At 51.6% G+C, this 20,669-nt stretch overlaps 1 protein-coding gene and 1 pseudogene across 48 annotated transcripts in view; one reads left to right on the forward strand and one right to left on the reverse strand.

The window, feature by feature from the left end:
• The window catches only part of KIZ (kizuna centrosomal protein), a 103,958-nt gene that overhangs the window by 48,960 nt on the left and 34,329 nt on the right, over positions 1-20,669 (forward strand). For 10 of the 48 annotated variants that reach the window (XM_085575652.1, XM_085575654.1, XM_085575657.1 and 7 more), the window contains 2 exons: positions 5,067-5,252; positions 6,140-19,096. The exons of 31 other annotated variants lie outside the window; for them this stretch is intronic. The gene's annotated coding sequence lies outside the window, so the exon portion shown is untranslated. Of the gene's footprint in view, positions 1-5,063; positions 5,253-6,139; positions 19,097-20,669 lie in introns of all 48 variants that reach the window. 7 more of the 48 variants (XM_085575648.1, XM_085575643.1, XM_085575639.1 and 4 more) reach the window with 3 other exon arrangements.
• On the reverse strand, positions 2,095-5,627 carry LOC146767982 (uncharacterized; annotated as a pseudogene).

Below are 20,669 nucleotides of genomic sequence, written 5' to 3' on the forward strand. Positions count from 1 at the left end.
TTTTATTTTCTTTTTCACAGTGAGCGTGAGCCTGAGAAGATGCTTCACACATGTGAGCATCTCCCATGCACCCATGGTGCCTAGTGGGCCACAAGAGCCCCATGCACTGCATGCTGGCAGCCACAGGCTCCTCGCCTCAAAATCCACCTGGGAATGGCTGGCTTTGCACAACAGGCTCCATGGAGCCAGCTTGGCAAACACACCAAGCTCCCAAACTTGTTCCAAGCCCTCCAGCCTGTTGGTGTGTTGGGAAGGAGGCTGCTGGAGGGCTGCACCCAGGGTCTGGCTGCGCAGCTGTGGAGAGAATCTACGGTGCTGGATCCACGCCTGCCTGGGTGTCCATGTCAATTCACTCTGTAGTAGAGACACTGAATTTCTCCTTCTCTCATGTGTTTCTGTGTGTGAAACTAGGTCACACTTCACCTTTGAACAGGAGCTGAAACACTTGGTTTGTGTATTTGAATATAAAAGGAAAATGACTATGTTTCCTCAAGTGGCCAGAGGTCCCAAATGCCTGGAGGAAAGCATCTTCAGCTGGATGATAGTTTAAGTCACCTTGGAGAAGTGCAGGGTCTGTCAGAGCCTGCTGTGGGAAATCCATAGGTTGGGTACAACCTGGGGACTGTTGGTGCTGCCCAGTCTTCTAGCTGGATGACCTATCCCTGGCATCTCTCTGCCAGTATCCTGTGGGTGTGGGTGATGCAGCCATGGCCCAGTCCTGCAGAGAGGCCGACACATCCCAGCAGGAAGCGACGCTTCCCACATTGTTCCATCACCACCACCTTGTGGGAGTCTCTGGCAGCAAGATCTTTGCCACCTTCCCTTGGCCTTCCCTGCCAGGGAATGGGTTTTAACCAATATGACATTAATTTTCTAGGATCTTGACCAAGTCTTTGCTAGGGCAGGGGTAAAGCAGCAAAATTTCACATGTCAAGCTTTTATTAAGGCGAGCATTCAAAGCTGGCCCTGGATGGGCCACTCTTCAGTGGGTGAAAGGCAATTGTTGGGCTGGAGAGAGGATGGAGTAGAACCCAATTGACCCACACTGTGTAGGGAGCAGTACTGAGCCCCTTTCACTGAGGGTCCTTGCAAAGAAATCTTTTTTATTAGAGCTGAGTGCTGAAATTATTTCAAGGAAGTGATTATCTGTCTAATAACAACTGTGCCTGCGTGAGCGACTGCTACAGAAACAATCAAGGCAGCGGATTTGGAGATGGGCTGAGCTGGCGTCAAAGCAGCGGTGACACAGGCAGGCACATGGGGCTGGCCCCATGTGTGTGTTTGGAGGGATGCTCTTGCTGGGAGCTTGGCTCTAGCCCTTCCGGTGGGAGTGGGATGGGTGATGGCATCGATGCTGGCATGTCCTTTGGTTTTGGCTATGTCCTCACCAACCTGGAAGAGCCCAGCTTGGGCCTGAGCGTCATCCTGGTGTCTGCCAGGCTTCTGCTTGCATGGTGGGGACCTGGGCACCACCATCCCCACATCCATCTCTCCTAATTAAGGAAGCCAATCTAATTAGGGTGGTGCCCCGCACAGCCACCCCATGGGGGCGCATCAAAGCCAGCGTGGGGCTCGTGCGCGGGCAGCGCAATTACCCAAGTTAAGAAAACATCCCTGTAATTAGCCAGGCAACTCCGAGCACAAGGAATGGAAATTAGTCACAGCGCAATAAATTAATCGGTGCATATATTACGTGCAGGGAGCACCCCGGGGGCCTCCTGTTTTCAAGGCTTTGGTTTGCAGCCCCATGCCTCTCAATAAAGCATTCATCCCTAGGTGATTATGTGCCAGCAAAAGGAGTTTTTAACTGAATTACAAATTTTCTTTTCTAATTCTTTTGTTGACAGAATTGGGATCCCTCACTTTTTTTTTTTTTTTTTTTTTTTCCCTGAAGGTCTAGGGAGCAAAGCCACTTCCCTCCCCCTTCAGCTAATAATTAATTTTCAGCTTTTCAGGGTGCTTCAAGACCCTGCATTGTTTGCTTTAATTGGGAGTGGTAGTTAAGGAACTATTTCAGAATCCCTCCCCAGTTCTGAACTATTTTAGCTGTTATTTCTTTCCTGGGCTAAGAAAAGGGGAGGGCGAAGCAGGAAATTGGACTGTAGTAGCACATAACATTTGCATCAAAATAATACAGCCGGCAACAGATAATCACAATCACATCACTCAGAAGGAAGGAACAGAATACAAATTAAAGGAATAATGTAAATTTTTTGCCATTAAGCTTCAATGACCATTTGAAATGGCACAAGGCACAAAGGTTTTGATGAGCATCATCCAGTTTGATTATTCATACTTGTGCTTCTGCTTGAATTAAAGTAGGAGTGCTAGAGCCTGTTAGAGCAAAATATTTGAATTGGTAGTGAACTCTCACCTTTACTTGCATCCATTTACTTTTCAAATGAATACCAGATAAGTTAGTGCATTTTATAATCGGCCTGTTTTCCAGTGAGTGCTGTCATTACATACCAATTTCTTTTAGAAGTGCTTCCTAAGAAACATTAAATACTTACGAATAAGGATGTGTCCATCACCGGCAGCAGCCCTCTGTGAGCAGGCCAACGCAGGCAGGTTGTGTGTCCTCCCTGCCAGGGCTGTGTGCGTGGCTTCTCCGGCCCCCTGTGGGGCTGCCAGCAGTGTCTGACCTGGGTAGGGAACTCCCTGTGGGCTACAGGCAGGGATGCAGCCCCTCTGCCCCACCAACAGAGGTGTTGGTGTGTGGGTGCTGCAGAGCCATGTGCAGGAACATCTCTGCTGGGCTTTCCAGCAGCAGCCATGGGAGGGAAAAGCACAGCAGGAACTCTCCCTTGACGCTCAGCCTGCAGCTTTCTCCCCTGAGCTATTGCTGCTTTATCCTGGTTCCAGCTCTCGCACACACAGATGGATTGTAGAGAGGAAAAATGAGAGGAAAGACCAGGACTGATGCGAGTTTTCAGGTGCTGCGGGTGAATAATTATGGATGCAGGGAAAAAGCAAGGAGCATTAGGGCAGGGTAGCAGAAACCAGCCTGGAGAAGCTTCCCTAGGGCCTGATCTGACCAGCGTGAGGGGCTGGCAGGTTTGCTGCATACCTTGAGAGCAAAACTGGCCAGATGTTTGTCTGAGGCAATACCATGGGATTAATGGCCTCAAATGTTGCAGGAAGAGAAATTTAGGTTGAATATTGGGAAAATTTTCTTGTCCAGAATGGCTGTTGGGCATTAGAATAGGCTTCCCAGGGCAGTGGGGAAGCCGCCATTCCTGGAGGGATTTAACAGATGCATGGATGGAACACATGGGTACATGGGTTAGTGGTAGCTTTGGCAGTGCTGGGGGAATGGTTGGATGTAGGGTGTACTGTGCTCCAGGACGGTTTAGGTGAATGGAGACAAGAGATCTCTGAAGGCTGCTCTTGGGATATAAGGTTTATTAGGGATGCGGAAAGGTCCTGCTTCGAGCTGCCAGGCGCAGCACGTGGTGAAGCTTAAGGAGATGGGGGAAAGGAGAGACAGGAGGATGCTCTAGGAAAGGGTGGAGGTCCTATGAGGGGGAAGATCCAAGAGAGAGTGTTGCCCCTCTGAGACCCCTTATCAGGGGGCTTCAAGGTGGGCTGGAACAAGGCTCAGGCCAATGGGGTTACAGGCACTTGATGTTTTAGGGGAGGGTTACAGGTGTGGGGTGAGCCATACATTTTGGGGGGTGAGATGGAACAGTCCACTTGACCTCTGGACCCATCCATAGGCAGGGGCATTGTCCAGCTAGCAGAGAGGACTGTTCTCATCCTGTCTGTATTATTTATGAATCATTATATTTATCCATCCTTCCCAACAATTCCCCTGTTCTGCTAAACCATTTGAAATACAAAACATTGACTTAACTACTATTTTCTGCACACTCTGAAGTATACAGGGTATTGCTACTGAAACTACACTTATTACCTTTAGAACAATCAAACTTACTTTACAGAGTTCCTTTAGCTAAGGTGCAAAGCTCAAACCATCCAACTGTTTAGCTAAATTACTAATTATAGTAGAGGTGGCATTTACTTCTTTACTGAGCCAGCATTTTAACTTGTTTGACTGCTTTAGTGTAATGGAAAAATTTAACTGAGGTAGCATTATCAAACCTTCTGGAAAAGGTCCTCTAATTAAACAGGTTGAAAAAGGTCTGTTAGGGTTTATGTCAGCTAGAGAGATGGTACCAGAGCCTGCAGACTTGGCTAAAGCAACCCAGGCTTTTGTCTTTGGTTGACTTATAGGTAAAACTTCAATACAAAAACTAAAACAGAAGAACAAAAGCAACATGCACACGTGCAAACAATAAATTTCCATTCTTTTCTCGAGCTGTTTCTGGCATGTCATTTTCTCTTGGCTCTGCACAGTTCAGGTCTGGAATTTTGCTTCTTGGCTTGCACTTGCAGAAGCACTGCCTGGTGTGGTGGTGCCAGCGGGCTTCACATTCTTCGCTGGGACCCATTTGGGTCCTTCACCTGTGAAAACATAAGCAGACCCTCTTCCCCATGTTATAAATTTGCATGGTCTTTCTATTTGTCCTGGATCTAAGGTTTTGATTAAGACTGGGGGGTGCCCTTTTATTTTGCTTTTTTTTGTTGTTCAGAAAATATCTGTAAATCAGGGGGTCAGGCTCTCCTGCAGAGCTATTTAAAAAATTGTAAACATACAAAGCCTTACTCAACCTCTTTTGAGGTGCAGCTTGATCTACTCCCCTGCTCTGTAGATTTACACTGCGTTTTAGGGTTAGATATGTTCTTTCTATGGTACTTTTCAACAGTTGTGTAACATAGGAAGAGCAGATACCACTGTCATTTACTGCTTTTAGGAATTCTTTCTCATCCTGAGGTGGGACAGCTGTCCATTTTCTGGGACCACCAGGTTTCTGGCTGAATGCCACAGGCATGGATTGGGGATTCAGACTGTCCTCTTTGTGACTATCACGTCTGAGTCCATGCCAGTCTATCAGTTGGCGATTATCAACACCTTTCTGAGAATTCTGTGAAATCGAGGTAGTGGGGGGTAGCATTAGCAGGGGTACCACAGTTTTCAGTGTGTCCTTTATTTGTCAAAGCAGCTTCCAGGTTCCGTCCTTCTCCCTCTCGCTGCATGCCAAGCTGTGGTGGGGTACTGCGTGAACCGGCTGCAGGAGCTGCTGGTAGCTGGGGCAGAGGAGCAGGAGTGGAGCCTGTCAGCAAAGGCACATGGGAAGAACCGACATGTGCAGAAGGATATCTCGAAGCTGGGGCTGCAGCTGCAGAAGGTAGATCCAGCGGAGGAAGGGACACAGAGGGATGTGCAGAGGATGCTGTAGAATCATGTTGTGGTGCTGCAGGCAGACTGGTTGGAGGGTGGGGGGAGGTTGGAGGCTGCGGTCGTGGAGGAGCTGCTGGTGGCTGTAGGGCTGGGATTTCCAGGAGCTGCGAAGGAGGCGATGTCGGGGGGACTATTTGTGATGAGGCTGTAAGAAGATCTGTGTGGGCTGGCTGTGCAGATGGATACGGTGGCAGAGCCGGCGAGCCTGGAAGTGGTGTTCTCAGCGGTGGCGGCGGCGGGGCTTCTCCAGCCAGAAATGGAGGATTTGGGACTGCTGTGGGGAGAATGCAGGGACATCGGCTGGGCGTAGACCACGGCATGGGGCACGTGGGAAGTGGGGGGCTGCATCAGAGGCGCAGTGGGGGTGGCTTGGAGCGGGTGGTCCGGGGGTAACGCGAACTGCACAAGCATGGGGCGCGTCACAAGGTCCGCCTGGTGAGCCATGATAGTGGCCGCATCTACCGAGCGGCCGGAGGGCTCGGGTTCGGGGGCCGGGGTCGGGGCCAGGCAGCCAGAGGGCTCTTGCACAGGGGCTGGTGTTGGGGCTGGGTGGCCAGAGGGCTGCCGCGTGTTCACAGGTGCGGGAGGTATCAGGGGCACGTTACGGAGCCCTGCGGCATCTCCCTGTGTTGGGGGTGGCTGGGCTGGGGTGGCGGCGCAGGGCCTCCAGCCGGGTGCCACCGGGACTGTGGGCACGGTCACATGGCTCCGTGGCGCGAGTGACGCCGCTCCCCAGACCTCGGGGGTTCCCACGGGAGACGGCGGTGGCGAGCTGGCCGCGGTGGGGATCGGTTCTATTGCTTGTAAAAACACGGCCACGTGGTTTTGTAACAGGCCAGCGAAGGTGGTGACCGCCGCTGCCAGAGACGCCGCTGAGGGGACGGGCGCGGCCGCAGGGGCGGCAGGAGCCGCCGCAGGGGCAGCGGGGGTGGGGTCGTCAGAAACCGCGCGAACTGGCAAAGCGGCTGCCGCCGGCTTCTGTGAAGCAAACAAATTGGCTACAGTCCGAAAAGCCGGGAGCAAATCACAAGCATCGGGATCCCCGCATGAAATATCAATAAAAAGTCTATTTCCAACTGAGTCCCAAAATTCTCTGGTAAAGACAGCTGACCGGTCAGCATTGGGGAAATTAAGCAGAATCCACTCCAGGAGGTTTTTTAACTCTTTCTTAGACAAAGTACTGTTGTAGCTATGTAAGAGATGGTTAAGTTGCTTATAGAGATCTCTATCAAGGGCAGAGTGGGATTGTACCATTTTTTAGACCTGTGTAGCTCACCTCAATGTCACAAAAGCAGGATCCTCTGTGGAGTTCCGACGTACTGTCCAGTCGGTGCTCAGGACTCTGTGGGAGGTCCTCCTCAAGATCTCCAGTATCAGGCATCTCTCAGGGATGGCTTTTCCATGCTCGGGACCTCCAGACTCCCCCTCAGGGCTCCAGCGCGGGCACTGCTAGGCAGTGCTCTCTGCGCTCTCTGCACGTGGCGGTGTGCCACAGGGCTCCTCACAGAGCTCCGGGTCTCTGCTGCTCTGCAGCGTTCCCTGTGCTCAAGGCGGAGAATCCTCCAAGAGCTCCGAAAACTCACTACTTGGTAACGAGTCATGGTGCTCGAGGATTGCCTCGGCAATTTTTTTAAGAGCTCCGGCAATGAAATGCCGTGCTCACGACACCGATGAGGGAGTACAACAGGTTATTTAGTTACCGTCCATGGAGAAGTCTCCCACAGGTAAAAAACCTGGAGAGGTTTCCAGAGATGTGTGGGTTCGTATTCCTCGCTGGGCGCCAGTCTGTAGGGTACACTGTGAGCAGGATGGTTTAGGTGAATGGAGACAAGAGATCTCTGAAGGCTGCTCTTGGGATATAAGGTTTATTAGGGATGCAGAAAGGTCCTGCTTCGAGCTGCCAGACGCAGCATGTGGTGAAGCTTAAGGAGATGGGGGAAGGGAGAGACAGGAGGATGCTTTAGGAGAGGGTGGAGGTCCTATGAGGGGGAAGATCCAAGAGAGGGTGTGGCCCCTCGGAGACCCCTTTTCAGGGGGCTTCAAGGTGGGCTGGAACAAGACTTGGGCCAATGGGTTTACAGGCACTTGATGTTTTAGGGGAGGGTTACAGGTGCGGGGTGAGCCATACATTTTGGGGGGTGAGATGGAATAGTCCACTTGACCCCTGGACCCATCCATAGGCAGGGATATTGTCCGGCTAGCAGAGAGGACTGTTCTCATCCTGTCTGTATTATTTATGAATCATTATATTTATCCATCCTTCCCAACAGTTGGACTTGATCTTAGAGGGCTTTTCCAACCTAAATGATCCTATGGGCTTCTGAAAAAGCCAAAAGGCAGACTCAAAATCAATTCAGAGAATCCCAGAAAGATCTGGAGCTGGAAGGACCTTAATGCTCATCTCATTTCACGGGCAGGGACACCTTCTGCAATCCCAGGCTGGTCCTAAGCCACATCCAACCTGGCCTTTGACACTGCCAGCGATCCAGGGGCAGCCACAGCTTCTCCGGGCAAAGCTGGTTTCTTAAGTAATAATTAGGTTATTCCTAATGAGCAGCAGGCTGGTGATGCCACTCAGAACCATCCTCCAGCACCGTCAGCTTGGAGGTGTCAGCAGAGCTCCTGTGGGCTGGCAAGCACCCGCTGCCAGACCAGCGGGAGCTGCGGGATGCCTCACCCTGCCCCATTCCAGGGCTCGATAAAATGCCTTTTATTAAGATGAGGGAGGGGGAAATCAATGCGACTGCACATCAAACCCGAACAAACCTCCGGTTTAGCAATTCCCGAGCAATCCCTCAGGAACCAATGAAGGCCGGGTTATTCAAATGAGAAAGGCCGGGATGAATGCCTGCCTTTGTCCAGGCACTTCCCCAAGGTGATCTGGGTTAAACCCGTGCTCTCAGGGTTAATTATCAGCTGCTTTTCTTTTAAAAATGTTTTTTCCTTATTGACACAGGGGGGTTGATTTATGTAATATCCATAATTCCCAGATTTCTGTAGATTACAAGGTTATCCCCACGCACCACTCTGCTGAAGGAGGGGCTCTGCGCTGGCCTCCCACCTCGCTCCGGCCACCACCACCTGCCCTCCCGCTCCCTGGCCCTCCTTAATTAGGGATGTTTAATACAAGGGGCTCTGGGGTGTAGTTAAAACCAAATAAAACAAAAAAGCGGTGTGGAAAAGTGCAGCCCTGCTCTTTCCTTCTGTCATCTCCCCCCCTCTGATGTCTGTGATGCCTCTCCAACCCACCAGGGATGGTTTTTGGGGACCACCAGCTCCAGCCCAGCAGAAGCCCAATCCCATTCTCTTCAAATGGGGGGAATGGCCCCGCATGAGCCTGCACATGAGGCTGGAGGTGATATGGGGCCTCTCCTGTCCTCATCAGTAGTTCCATAAACCAGCTGAAGAGGCCAGATTGGCATTCAGCTCTCCAAAGCAGGTCACCCAATCCTGAATCCCTCAGTCCTGGGGAAAAGGAGCAGTGCCTGACCCCTCCAGTCCTGAGGTTTGAGATGCCCCTGTGGCGTTGAGGAGGTTTCCCTGTGCCCAGGCACGAGAGCAGGGCTGGGCTGGGGGAGAAAGGAGAGGGGGGAGAGAGAGAGGAGGCATGTCCAGTTCCCAACACATGCAGCACCTCAGAGACTTCAGGAAGGAGCGTTTCCTTGGGCCTGGCTGCTCCACATTACTCATCTCTCCATACTTATTTTTCTTCCTCCCATCCTTGGGCTTTTTGTTGCTTCCCCCTGCCCAGTGCTTCAAAGCCCCACTGCCTTTGCAGGCCCTTTTCCACGTCCTTGTTTTCCAGCTGCCGGCCTGTGTGTGGGCAGCCATGGATTTCTGACAGCGCTGAGCACATCCCTGCCACAAACCACGGCTTTCAGGGATCATTCCAGTCGACTGGCTGAGAAGAAAACTGCTCTGATAGAAACTATGTCATAATAGTTGGGAGCTGGATAACAACACCCTGCTGCCGGAGCTGATCTATTCTCTTATTCCAGCGTGGGGAATTGGTCTCCACCAAAGCAGAAAATCGAGCTGGCTTTTCAGGAGGGTTTAAAATTAAGTGGCTCTGGAGTCACCAGATGATGGTTTTGGTAATATTTCTGTGGCCAAGCCAGCCCTTTCGTTCTGTGAGGTTCTGGTCTGCAAAGCAAACGTCCCACAGCATCAAACCAGAGCTCCCCATAATAGTTTTTTGGCTTTCAGCTCCCCACAGCAGCATTGCTGGGGATGGGAGGGTGCTACTGCCTCTCAGGAGTGGAAGTTTAAGAACAGCAGCGTGAGTGATGCTGAGAGGAATGACACATGCTCTGGATTTACTCAGAAGTCAAGAACATCTGCCTAGGTTTGCTTTGGAAAGGCAGAAATGAGGGGGTTGCTTGAGAATGAGGGCTGGTCATCTCTGGCGATGGTGAGCAGAGTGACACAGGGTGACAGAGCTACAACTGTAGCGGGGCTGGAATAACGAGCTCCTCCCATGTCTGGCTGATGCTCGTGGCACTCCACCCCAGCTGGCACCCTGGCAAGGGTCCCCGGGCAGTCTGAGGAATTAGTTTAACTCTGGGCTTCCAGTTTGGTTTTCCAGGGATGGAGGTGCAGTCATCTCACAGCAACCACGGAGCTCACAGCAGTTCCCTTCCGGTGGCTCCCGACAATGTCCCAGCTGGAGGCTGCCTGAAAATGTCATTTTTCAACGATCCGATGCTAGCCCACCCGGATGCTGCAGCCATCCCCACACATTGGCCGCTGCTCCCTTCTCCTGGCACGCTTTGTACAGCTGGAGTTGGCTCGTGTGATAAATGGACTCGGTTCAAAAATATGACTCCTCTGAACTTTTTAACCTTGCACAAAAGGAAGGAATTCTAAGAGCAGTGGGTAAAATTTAATTAACTGAGATGACAGAAAATAATCTACTGAGCATGTACATCAAGCAATTGGAAGCTTTCATACCTTTCAAAAAGGAAATAACCTATTTCTTCCCTTGTTATCTAATGACACAGGAGTTTATTTCTCTGGAAGCAGTTGCAAATCTACCTAATGGGGCCTAAATGCTGTTGCCAGGCAATTAGGGGTTCATTGTGTGGCTAATTCTTTCATTTCCGTGGCAGTGGCAGGCAAGTCGAGGTCCCTGGGCCAGCCGTATTTGCCCCCTGGGCAATGTTTGCTGGTGTGTGGAGCACACCTCTGGCTCTGGGTGGCCCGTGCTCCGTGGCCCTGCCCAGGGCACTCCTGGCCTTGTCACACCGTGACTTATTCAGTGTCTGATCCGTGAGTTATCCTGTCCCTCTGAGCTGATTCCAAAGGTTTCTGTGTGAACTCTGCGCAGCCCGGGCAGCTTTTGGTTATGAATGAGTGCAGAGACACACACAGGAGCATTATTTATCTAAAATATATAAGCAGGAGGAATCTTCATAAATCACAGACTGCTATTATCCTGAGGTTCATGACAGCCACATCTTTTTTTGCATGGAAACCCAGAATACATTAAACACCCCAGGCCTTGGAAAGGAACCTTTCAAACCTGTACAATTGTTCTGTTTATCCCACTCTTTAGCATCTATTATTTGAAGTTTGTTCTACACAATCAGTCTTAAAATTATACAATTGATCTTCACATTAGGATTTAAGCCAGATTTTATTGAGGGAAGCTCCTGTATCTGCCTGTAGGAATATTGTTTATGACCTGAGGAGTGGGGTGGTTAATCTTCGAGGGAGAGCTGTTTTACATCAGGTGCTGCTCATGTCATGTTGAGGAGCACTGGCAGGCATAGGGAAAGGCTGTGCCTGGACCAGGATGCTGCAGGAGACCCGGGATGCTGCAGGACATTGCTGCCCTGCGGTGGCACCTCACAAGATCATTCCAGAACACTCCTCCTTGGGCTGCACTAATCAAGGGCTGTGCCCAACAGTTTACTACAGCATTTAATTAAATAAATTTACCTTTTGAGGGAAAATCCTTGCAAGCAATTTGGGTTCTGGTGTATCAGAGCCTTTTTTGAGGTGACTAGTGCTTTTAACCACTGTCTAAAGTGCAGGCGGTGTTAATTAGCATATTTAGGATTAAGTAGATTTAGCATGCAGTAATCATTCCCTAATTCAGTAAGAACTATCTCTGGTGAATAGTGGACATTAATGACAGTTGCAAGAGCTTAGATATTACATAATCACTAATTACATTCTGCACAATTAGCGGAGACTCCTCAGTGTGAATGGCTAATGGCTGATTTGTGTCAGCAGACTGTTCTGGCTGTTCAGAAATATAAACAGTCTACATATTGTTCAGAGGGAATTAGCATAGGGAAGGAGGTTATCTGTGGAGGTGGGAGGCCAGAGGAGCTCTGATGGATGGACTGAGCCTGGAGCCAGCATCATGCCTGGACACACCTACCCTTCTGCATGGATGGCCTCAAAATGCTACCACATGCTTCGAGGCGCTCATCTTCCATGGGCAGACGATCAATCTGGCATCCAGGGGCCTCTGAGGCAGTGATGGGGTGTTCTACTGAGTGCTGAGTGAAGCAGTGCAAAGCTGGCACCCACAGCCAAACCCTCAGTCCATGGAGGCCTCGTGCTCCATGCCAGGGAGCAGCCAGGAGTGACACACGGCCTGCCAGGGCAGAAGTAGGGCAGGAGCAGGGAGCAGCGACGTGCAAGTGCTGCTTGGTTTGTTTGGGGTTTTTTTTCCACCACTCTGTCTCTGAAAATTAAAATGCAATAGTGTCTTGCCCTGCCACATTTGGCATTTCCTCACCATTAACCATTTCCTAAAAGGATGAAAAAGCTGAGCCTTGCTTTCTGCCCATTGTGCATGTCAAAGATGCCCCTCAGGAAGAGGGCCTTCTTTGGGTGAACCTTCCAGGGATTTGGGCAACACTGAGGTGACAGGCAGGGGAATCAATCAGTGCCCCATTAATTTTTAGTGATGGATTCTTAATTCAAGTGCCCACATTCGTTGTGTGATTAAAATGAGGAATAGCAGTATTAAGCTGAGGGAATAGTTTTGGACAAATCCCAAGCTGGAGACCAGCACTGGGCCCCTATACCTTGAGGTATTGGGTATTTTAAATTAAGATTGCATGTGGTTTTAAAAAGCATTGTCAGAGAAAAAGCAATTTAACAAAAGGCAATGTATCTGACGGCGACTCTCCTGTCTGCCAAGTGCTCTTCTCTGTGAGTGCATTGTAGGGAAGCAGATTACATCTCCTGAATATTTTTGTCTGTTGCTCGGTTCATTTTCATAATAATAACTCGCATCCGTCTCCATCCTTTCATGTTGAAGGGTTGCAAACTATCACACAAAACACACCCGCTCCTGATGCAGCCACCTCCAGGGGACAGCCAGCAGCTTTCAGCAGCGGGGAGCAGGATGTGGTTGCCCAGGGGAAACATGGGGTAGGTGAGTCCTGGTCCCACCTGTGCCTGGGGGGACCTGCAGAGGACACGTGGAGCCCAGAGAAGCTGTGGCTGCCCCTGGATCCCTGGGAGCATTCCATGTGAGTTTGGACAGGGCCTGGAGCAACCTGGGATAGCAGGAGGTGTCCCTGCCTATGGCAGTGGGTAGAATGAGATGGACTTGATGGTCTTTCCAAACCAGGCCAGTCCGGGATTCTGTGTCTGAAGGAAAACACCTTAAAGCCCTAGAAGCCTCAGCAAGACTACTTCTGCCCAGCACACAAGTGGCTGTGCCCCATTCCACACCCCCAAGCAGGAGCTGGGGAGGGTTTATAACATTTGCAGTGTTGTTTCCCAGCTGCTGAGATGTTCAGAGTCGAGGCTGAACATACTGGTCTTTGGGTACCTTGTCTAGAAACCCCATTTTTCATTCCTGTAGGGCTGGCAGCTGGGCTGGCACAAGGTAAGAAGGGCAATGGTGGGGCTGAGGCCAGCAGGATTTCTTCTCAGTGTGCCAAGGAGGAGCAGTTGAGCAGGGCAGACGGAGAGCACCATGTTCAGTTAGGGTCGCTCAAAGCTATGCTCCACAGTGTCACCGGTGGCTTTTCTGTGGCAATGACCAAGCACGGCGTCTGCCGTGCCCTCCCTGCCACCAGCCTCAGAGCATCCCGGCTCCTCTGGCCTGGTGCTGGGGGTTGGAGACAAGTCTCAGGCCCCAGCACGGGGCAGGATTTCCCTAAGTGCTATTTGCCAAGGCAGGTGCTATTCCTTATGTTATCACCAAGACATTTAAATCTCACTGATTGGCATTGTTGTCTCAAAGACAGTGTTTTTCCTGCTGAGAAACTGCATTAGATCGGCGAAACAGAGCTCATTTCCATTCACTCAGCAGTCTCTCTAGAAATGACATGCAGTGCTTGAAACTGTTTATTTCCAAATTCAGGCCTCCTCCGCATCAGTCATCAGCTTCAATTACCAGTTTTCCGGAGCCAAGCCATCAGGCAGTCTGACACGAGGGTCCAACCTAATTCCCACCTTCTCCAAAGTCAAGAGCATAATGTGCAGATGAAAAGGTGGAAAATAGCCTGGACTTCATTAGCATGCAGAGCCCGGCTGTTCATTTGCTTGCTGCGAATGGAAGTTCTGACACTCGGCGCCTTCTGCAATATGAGAAAAGTCCTCTTCAGAGTATATGATGTCCTCACCAGCCAGCAAAGGTCATCAAAAAGGCAGGCGCTGACCTTGCTCCCTGCTCTTCATGACTAGTTTATTGATTCCAGGAACACCTCATTACATGCTGGATCAACATATTATTGCCATGTTCAGCGGCTGAATTGTTTACAAGTGTCTTTATAACCAGCAGAAAGCCTTCCGCATGATGCATGACTACACTCATTTGGATGTGACCTGCCAATTAGATGTTATCCGATCTGGTGCCATGTGTCCTGATCCCTGACCAGGCCCACTGCCCTGCATCAGCACAGGCCCATTTACTACTTCTTTCGAACAGCTCTTTGGCAAAGTGTCCATTAGCCTGTCAGTCTGTAAATATTTTATTTTTTTACCTCGGCAGCAGTGGAGGCGCCACCGGCGCTCCCACTCTGTCATTTGCTATGCATGAAGTTGATAATCAGCTGGGGGAGGCAAGGGGGTGTTTTATGGCAGCGTCTGATGGCCCACCCCATTTGCAGTCAGCATGCGTGGCCCGTGCTCCTGCACCGCGTGCCACCCCACCACAGGGACCCGGCATATTTTATTCTGGCGCCAGCACCATGAGACTGCTGATTTATCGGTCGGGGGAAGGCAGGAGCGAACCCCTCCTGTGCTCAGCCTCCCCCTGCCCTGCCTCCAAAGGCCCCATAACTTACCACCCAGCAAATGCCTTCCCCCTTCTCCATCTTTCCGGTGCTTTGTGTTCTCCCTCGTTAATATATTGCACTACGTTATTTATCCCAGCCCGCAGCCTGGGGTATTTACACATGCAGAGGCGTGAGAACTTCAAAAATAAATCACAGGGCACGACTACTATTTTAACCTCTCATTACAGACACTTCTGTGGCTCCATTAAAAAAAGAGTGGTGCAGCAGATCAACGAGCGAGTTCGTAAAGAGAGATCTGTGCCAAAAAGCAGTGCTGGGATCATAGCTTCCAGGCACCAGAAGTCCGCACAGGCTGGAGTTTTGATTTTTTCACCTCAGCCTTTGGTAGTGGTAGGGTAGCTGAGATGCCAAAGGAAACTCCATGCAGCCATGGATGTAGCCGATGTGGCAGTGCCAGGATGTCCATGGGGGCTGTGGCCTAGCTGGAATGTGATAAAATGTTCACACACATGGCACTCTGCCCAGAGCTCTACAAACATTAATCAAATTTCCCAGTGCCCCTTGGCAAGTGTCAGTGCTGAAATCCCCTCGCTGGGGTTAAATCCAGGGACCAGAAGGGCTAAAGGGCTCCAAGGGTGAACCCACAGCCCCAAAAACGCCACATCTCCAGCATCCTCTCTCCAGAGCCAGCAGTGCATCTCCCCAATCCCAAAACCCACCGTGCCAGGCCCTGGGCTGCTGAACCACAGGAATGTGTCAGGAGGGAGAAATGTCCATGCTGGGAGCTGAGGATTCCATTGCCTCCTTACTACACGAAGCGTTGGGAACTGGGGGCTGGAAAAGGGGGATTTGAATTCCTTCAAACAGCACAATTAGCTTCCAAAATAAAAACTGGAATGTGTTTGTTTAATTTGAGCTGAGGCAAAATACACACTCAGGTCAAGCCAGCCTTAGGCTCCAGAGACAGCACAGTGCATTGATCTGAATTTTGAAAGGAGCGGGGAAAGCTTCCATTTCGTAGCAAATCCCTGGCTCTGGGCAGCCCTGGAGCTGCTGGTGCTGAATATTCAGAGGGCTGATTCCCCACGGTGAGCTTGGCCAGCGCTGCAGCCAGGTAACAGCACAGTCTGGCACAGCAGGAATGGAGCCTGAGAGCTCCAAATCCCAAATGTGGGATCTCCACCTGGATGCAGGGATCTCCCTCCCCCGGGGGAGGTACCAGGTCTGGCCTGTCCCACAATCCAGTGAGGGGTCCGGCCTTATTTTTGCTGTTTTAAGCCTGCAATGGTTTATCAAGCCCCAGACATCCCTCCCAGTTTGGCACCTCATCCCTTCACTTCTGTTTGTGTCCCTGTTACTGGATTTCTGTTCATTATGTAAATTCTCCTTTTAAATGGAAGGAAAAAATCAGCTCTTTATGACAGCAGACATGAAAGTTGTATTACTATGGAGAAGTGCACTAACCTTTCCTTTAACTTGGAGAACTTAATAATCTTTTAAAAATCAACTTTTTATTAATTTTGGAATGATGCTTAATGCTTGAGGGGAGTGAGGAGCAGTGGCATTGCCAGTGGAGCTCTTTGCCACTCTTAACTTAAGGTCAGGCTTGCAAGTGCTGCAGGAACCAGGGCCCATGCAGACATGGAATCATGGAATTGTGAATGTTGGAAAAGCCCTCTGAGATCACGGAGTACAAGCATTCCTCTAGCGCTGCCAAGGCCACCACTAAATGGTGTCCCCAGGTGCCACGCCCACATATCTTTTAAACCCCTCCAGGGATGGGGACTCAACCACGGCCCAGCTCCACGGCAGGAGCAGCCAAGCACCACGTCTTCTCATACAGCCCATGGGAGTGAATTAAACTGGTGGTGCTTGGCCAGCCTGGAGCTGGACTTCTGCATCCATGGGAGCCACTTCAATTTTATTGTAAGACTGGGTTTCCCTGGGAGAAAATCAGGATGTCCTTCCTGGGCTGAAATTTGGATTTAGTAGGGCAACTGTCAGCCATTCTCCCTGGGGCAAGGAGACAGCCAGGAGAACCCAGCCCCTTTCCAGGGTGTTGTTTAGGGAAGGAAGCAGCTGAAGGGCTGTAAATGCTGCACCCAGTGAGAGCAGTTCATGGGGACACAGACCTTACATGGATCCACCTGGAGCCCGGGATGAAGGACAGAGCCCAGCCCCACGGCACATGCGAGCCTCTCCAGGTGGTGGGCACACACTGGGCAGGATGGGCTCTTATTAGTTACTATTAATAACTTATTTCACATATCGTTCTTGATGGGATTTTGTCGCAAAGGGCTGCTGATATTTTAGGGATATGCAAGGCGAATCTCTGTCAATGCAGCCAAATCCCTGGGCCGGGGCTCCGAAGCCGCCGGCACAGCCCTCACCAAGTGCTTCCAAACTGAATAGTCATTGGTTTGGCAGATAATTCAGAAACTATTTGTATGAGCTGTTTATCAAGTTATTAACTGCACAGATGTTGTTTGGTTGAAGAGCAGCTGAACCTTCTCTCTGCCAGCCAGGGAGACAAAGGTCTGCAGGAATAATTGGAGATGTGCATGGAATATTAAATTAATTTACTGCTCTTAATTCTTATGCAAATCCTGACCTCTGATAGAGCCTATCAATTACCCTGCACACAGGGAAAATAAAGGAGAACAGTTTCTTTCTTTTCTTTCCCCCTCTCCTTTTTTTCCTGTTGTTCTCCAGTTTGGGGTTTTGTTTCTCTGTTGTTGTTGGTTTTTGGTTTTTTTTTTTTTTTCCTTTTGAAAGGGAACTTGGGAAAGGAAATATTTGTGTGAGGAAAAAAAGCCATTTATTTGTGGTGCAAAGGGCCAGGATTATTTAATTGAATGTCCCAGTTGCAGTGATGTCCCCTGGGAGACAGGGTGCAGTTTTTAACATTGTAGGGTGCTCAGGGGAGGCCTGGGAATGTAGGCCAGAGCCGGGCTGGAATAGCTCCACATGCTTCCCCAGGAGGGGCCCCACTCTGCCAGCACCATGGTGGGCTGAAGTGGGAAAGGACTGGAGACCCGGGCTGATCCCAGCCAGGTTTTTGATGGGGCTGGGGGCAGGAAGGGGCCTCTGGCTCTGCTGGAATCCAGTCGGGGTTCAGGTGGGTTATCAGGGAGGGCTTCCTGCCCCGATAACAGGGCTGATTCTGCCAGTAATTACCAGGAAAGAAAAAAGGGAATTTGTTGTGAGATCCCAGGTAAAATGAAGCAGGATTTAATTGGTCCTCGTTAAACAGAGCTGGGTTTCCAATATGGAGAAAGACCATTTAATTGAGGCTGTGTGTGCGCTGCTCAGCCGGTGCTAAAAGGCAGACGCCGGGCCCTGTTCTTTCATCCCATTTTCTAATAAGGATAAATAAACAGGATGAATAATGCCATCGGTCTCTCCCTCGACCCCTGTAAGACCCCAGCAATGCAGAGATGTTCACCCTAAAGCTGCTGCCTGGGATCCATTAATCCAACGGGAGCAGGATCCCTCGGCACGGAGTGCCCAGTGCGGCACCGGTGGGCTCCGTTAGCAGAACCCCCAGGTCCAGCTATGGAGCAGTTTGGGGAATTCTTTGGTTAGTGGCTTTCAGAGGGGAGCCTGAGGACAGGATGGGGCTCAGGGGACAGGAGGGGAAAGGAGGGAGAAAAGAATGGAAAATAAAATTATGTCTTTCCTTTCTATTTTCCTTTTCTATTTTTTCCCCCCGGTAAATCCTGGGAAGCGCAGTGAGACTATACTCCCCCTCCCACGCCGCCCACTCGGGTAATTTCATTTATCCTGCAAATCTAATTAGCAATCCGTGGCTGACATTAATACAGATCTAATGAGGCCGGCGATGACCAGATTATCAGGCGAGCACTGACAGAACCTTAAAGGCACATCAAGCCCTGCAGTCAGTGGGACCCAGCAGGGGAAAAACTGCTTTAAAGCGGGAGAAGGAAAAAAAAAAAGGAGGAAAGAAAGAAAAAAATAGATGAGGGAGGGGGGGAAAAACATGAGGAAAAGTGGTAAGGATAGGGCTTGGCTGCTTAGCTTATTAGGAGAGCTGGAGCTTTACTGGACACAGTTTATCGACCAGCATCGGGCCTCCGTCCCTGCTTCTCCCGAAATATTGTTCTGCACAGGAGAAAAAAGGAGGGGGGGAAATAAGGGGAAAAAAAATAAGAAGAAGCTGGAGCCCAAGGAGTCGCTGTGCAATTTATTCCAAGGGGTGGCTGTTGAGAAGGCGGCAATTTGTGGAGGCCGGGGGTTATTTAGTGCGATATGAAATCAAATGATCCTATTGCTCAAATAACAGTGTCTGGGAGGAGAAGCGAGCGCTCCAAAGGTAATTGTCTCCAGATGATATTCCTATTATCCCCCAATCCCGGCCTAAACGCTGCCAGAGCCGGACTGGAATTGATACGGGGGAAGGACCGGGGGGATCCCGGGGCCGGGGAGAGGCATCCCCGGCACTGACTCCCCTCGGGAAGAGCGGCAGGGCTTCGGCAAGACGCTAAATTCCTGTGGCTGCTGCCTGTCCGTGCCTCGGCGGGAGCGGCAACACCGGCGGGGGGCCGAGCCCGAAGCCCAGGTAAGGGACCTACGGGGGAACGGGGAGTGGGAACCGGGCCCTTCCGTGCCCCGGTGGGCAGCCGCTTTCCGAGCGGACCCTTCTGCATCGCTTCACCCTAGCCTAGACTATCGGGTCCGGTGCGACCTCCCGCGGCCTCGGTCCTGCCCCGCCGCGCTCGGTGCCCGCCGCGCTCGGTGCCCGCCGCGCTCGGTGCCCGCCGCGCTCGGTGCCCGCCGCGCTCGGTGCCCGCCGCGCTCGGTGCCCGCCGCGCTCGGTCGGTTCCGTTTGCCCGGAGCCGCCGGAAGCGCAGCCAGACAAGGGGCGTTTTCACTCTGGATCCCCGGGTAGCGGATGGAGCGGCGGCCCCCGCTCTCCGCGGCGCTGCCCGATAGTAAAATCGCCGGAATTCTATGGCTTGAGGGAAACGACGGGGAAAAATCCAAGGCGACGGAAGGCGGTGAAGGGGAGACGGAAGCGAACCGGCGGCACCTACCAGGGCGGGGGTCCCCGAGGCGGGGTCCGGGCTCGCTCCGTAGCCGCTGCGGCGGCGGTGACCGAGCGCTTCTGGTGCGGCAGCCCAAGGCGAGCGGCGGCCCCGCAGCTACTTCCCAAATTCCATCGAGGCGTTCCCCGCGCTGCCCGTGGGGTGGCCGAGGTTCCGCCCGGAGCTGCGGGTACTGGGACGAGGCTTTTCCCGTTTCCGGGAGGGCAGCGCGTCCCCGGCGCTTCGGGTATAGAGAGCAAACGCGCTCCTCCTGCAAAAGAAATAATGCGAGTATTGAGGGAGCGAGGCTCCGGGCTGGAGCGCTCAGGAGTGTCCCGGCTCGGGCAGCTCTGTGCTCCTGGTGGCCGGGGTTTGCCCTGGACCCGTAACAGCGGGAGGTGGCTGTGCTGAACTAGCGAGGACACGGCGGAGAGCAGCAGGAGGAGAATGCTCGGGGTCAGGCGCCTCACTCGGGTCACGTCCTGACGAGAACAGGACACAGGTCACCGCCCGGGCCGCCAGGAGAGGCTGGTGTGGTTTGTGTGCTGCAAACGGGCAAAGCATTTGGAACCTGAAGACTGGAAGTGAACCCCAGCCTTTGCCCACCTGTGTGTCCGCCCCTTGCTGCCTCGCAGGTACGTTAGAAACGCATTTTTGAGCACTGTCAAAATGGGCTGTTGGAGGATTTTTCCATCTCTGCTCAAGCCTTTTTGTCGGCTTCAGCCTCAGGTTCCTATTTCTGTTTGGCATGTTCTGAATGGAGTGCAGGGCCCAGGGGTGCTGAGCTCCAAGCAGACACAGCTTAATTAATTGAATAGTCTCTTGCTTGTTCTCCCGCTTTTTACAAACAAATGAAAGTTGATATGTGTGGTTCCTTTCATCCACCATCAGAACAATTCTCTGCGCAGGACGGGGAAAATGCCTAATCAGTCACAGCAAACCAGCACAGTGGTTTGGGGTGGGAAGTGAAAAAATACCATGTCCGCTCAAACCTGGATTTCACAGCACTGGAGGACTGGGAGAGGCAAGGTGCAGGACTTGCCCCAGGTGAGACCTGGGCTGGCTGCACAGACAGCACTTCCTCAAAGGCAAGCCACCTTCCCCAGC

Source organism: Lonchura striata, chromosome 3, assembly GCF_050655825.1.
Source record: "Lonchura striata isolate lonStrDom1 chromosome 3, ASM5065582v1, whole genome shotgun sequence".
Lineage (NCBI taxonomy): Eukaryota > Metazoa > Chordata > Aves > Passeriformes > Estrildidae > Lonchura > Lonchura striata.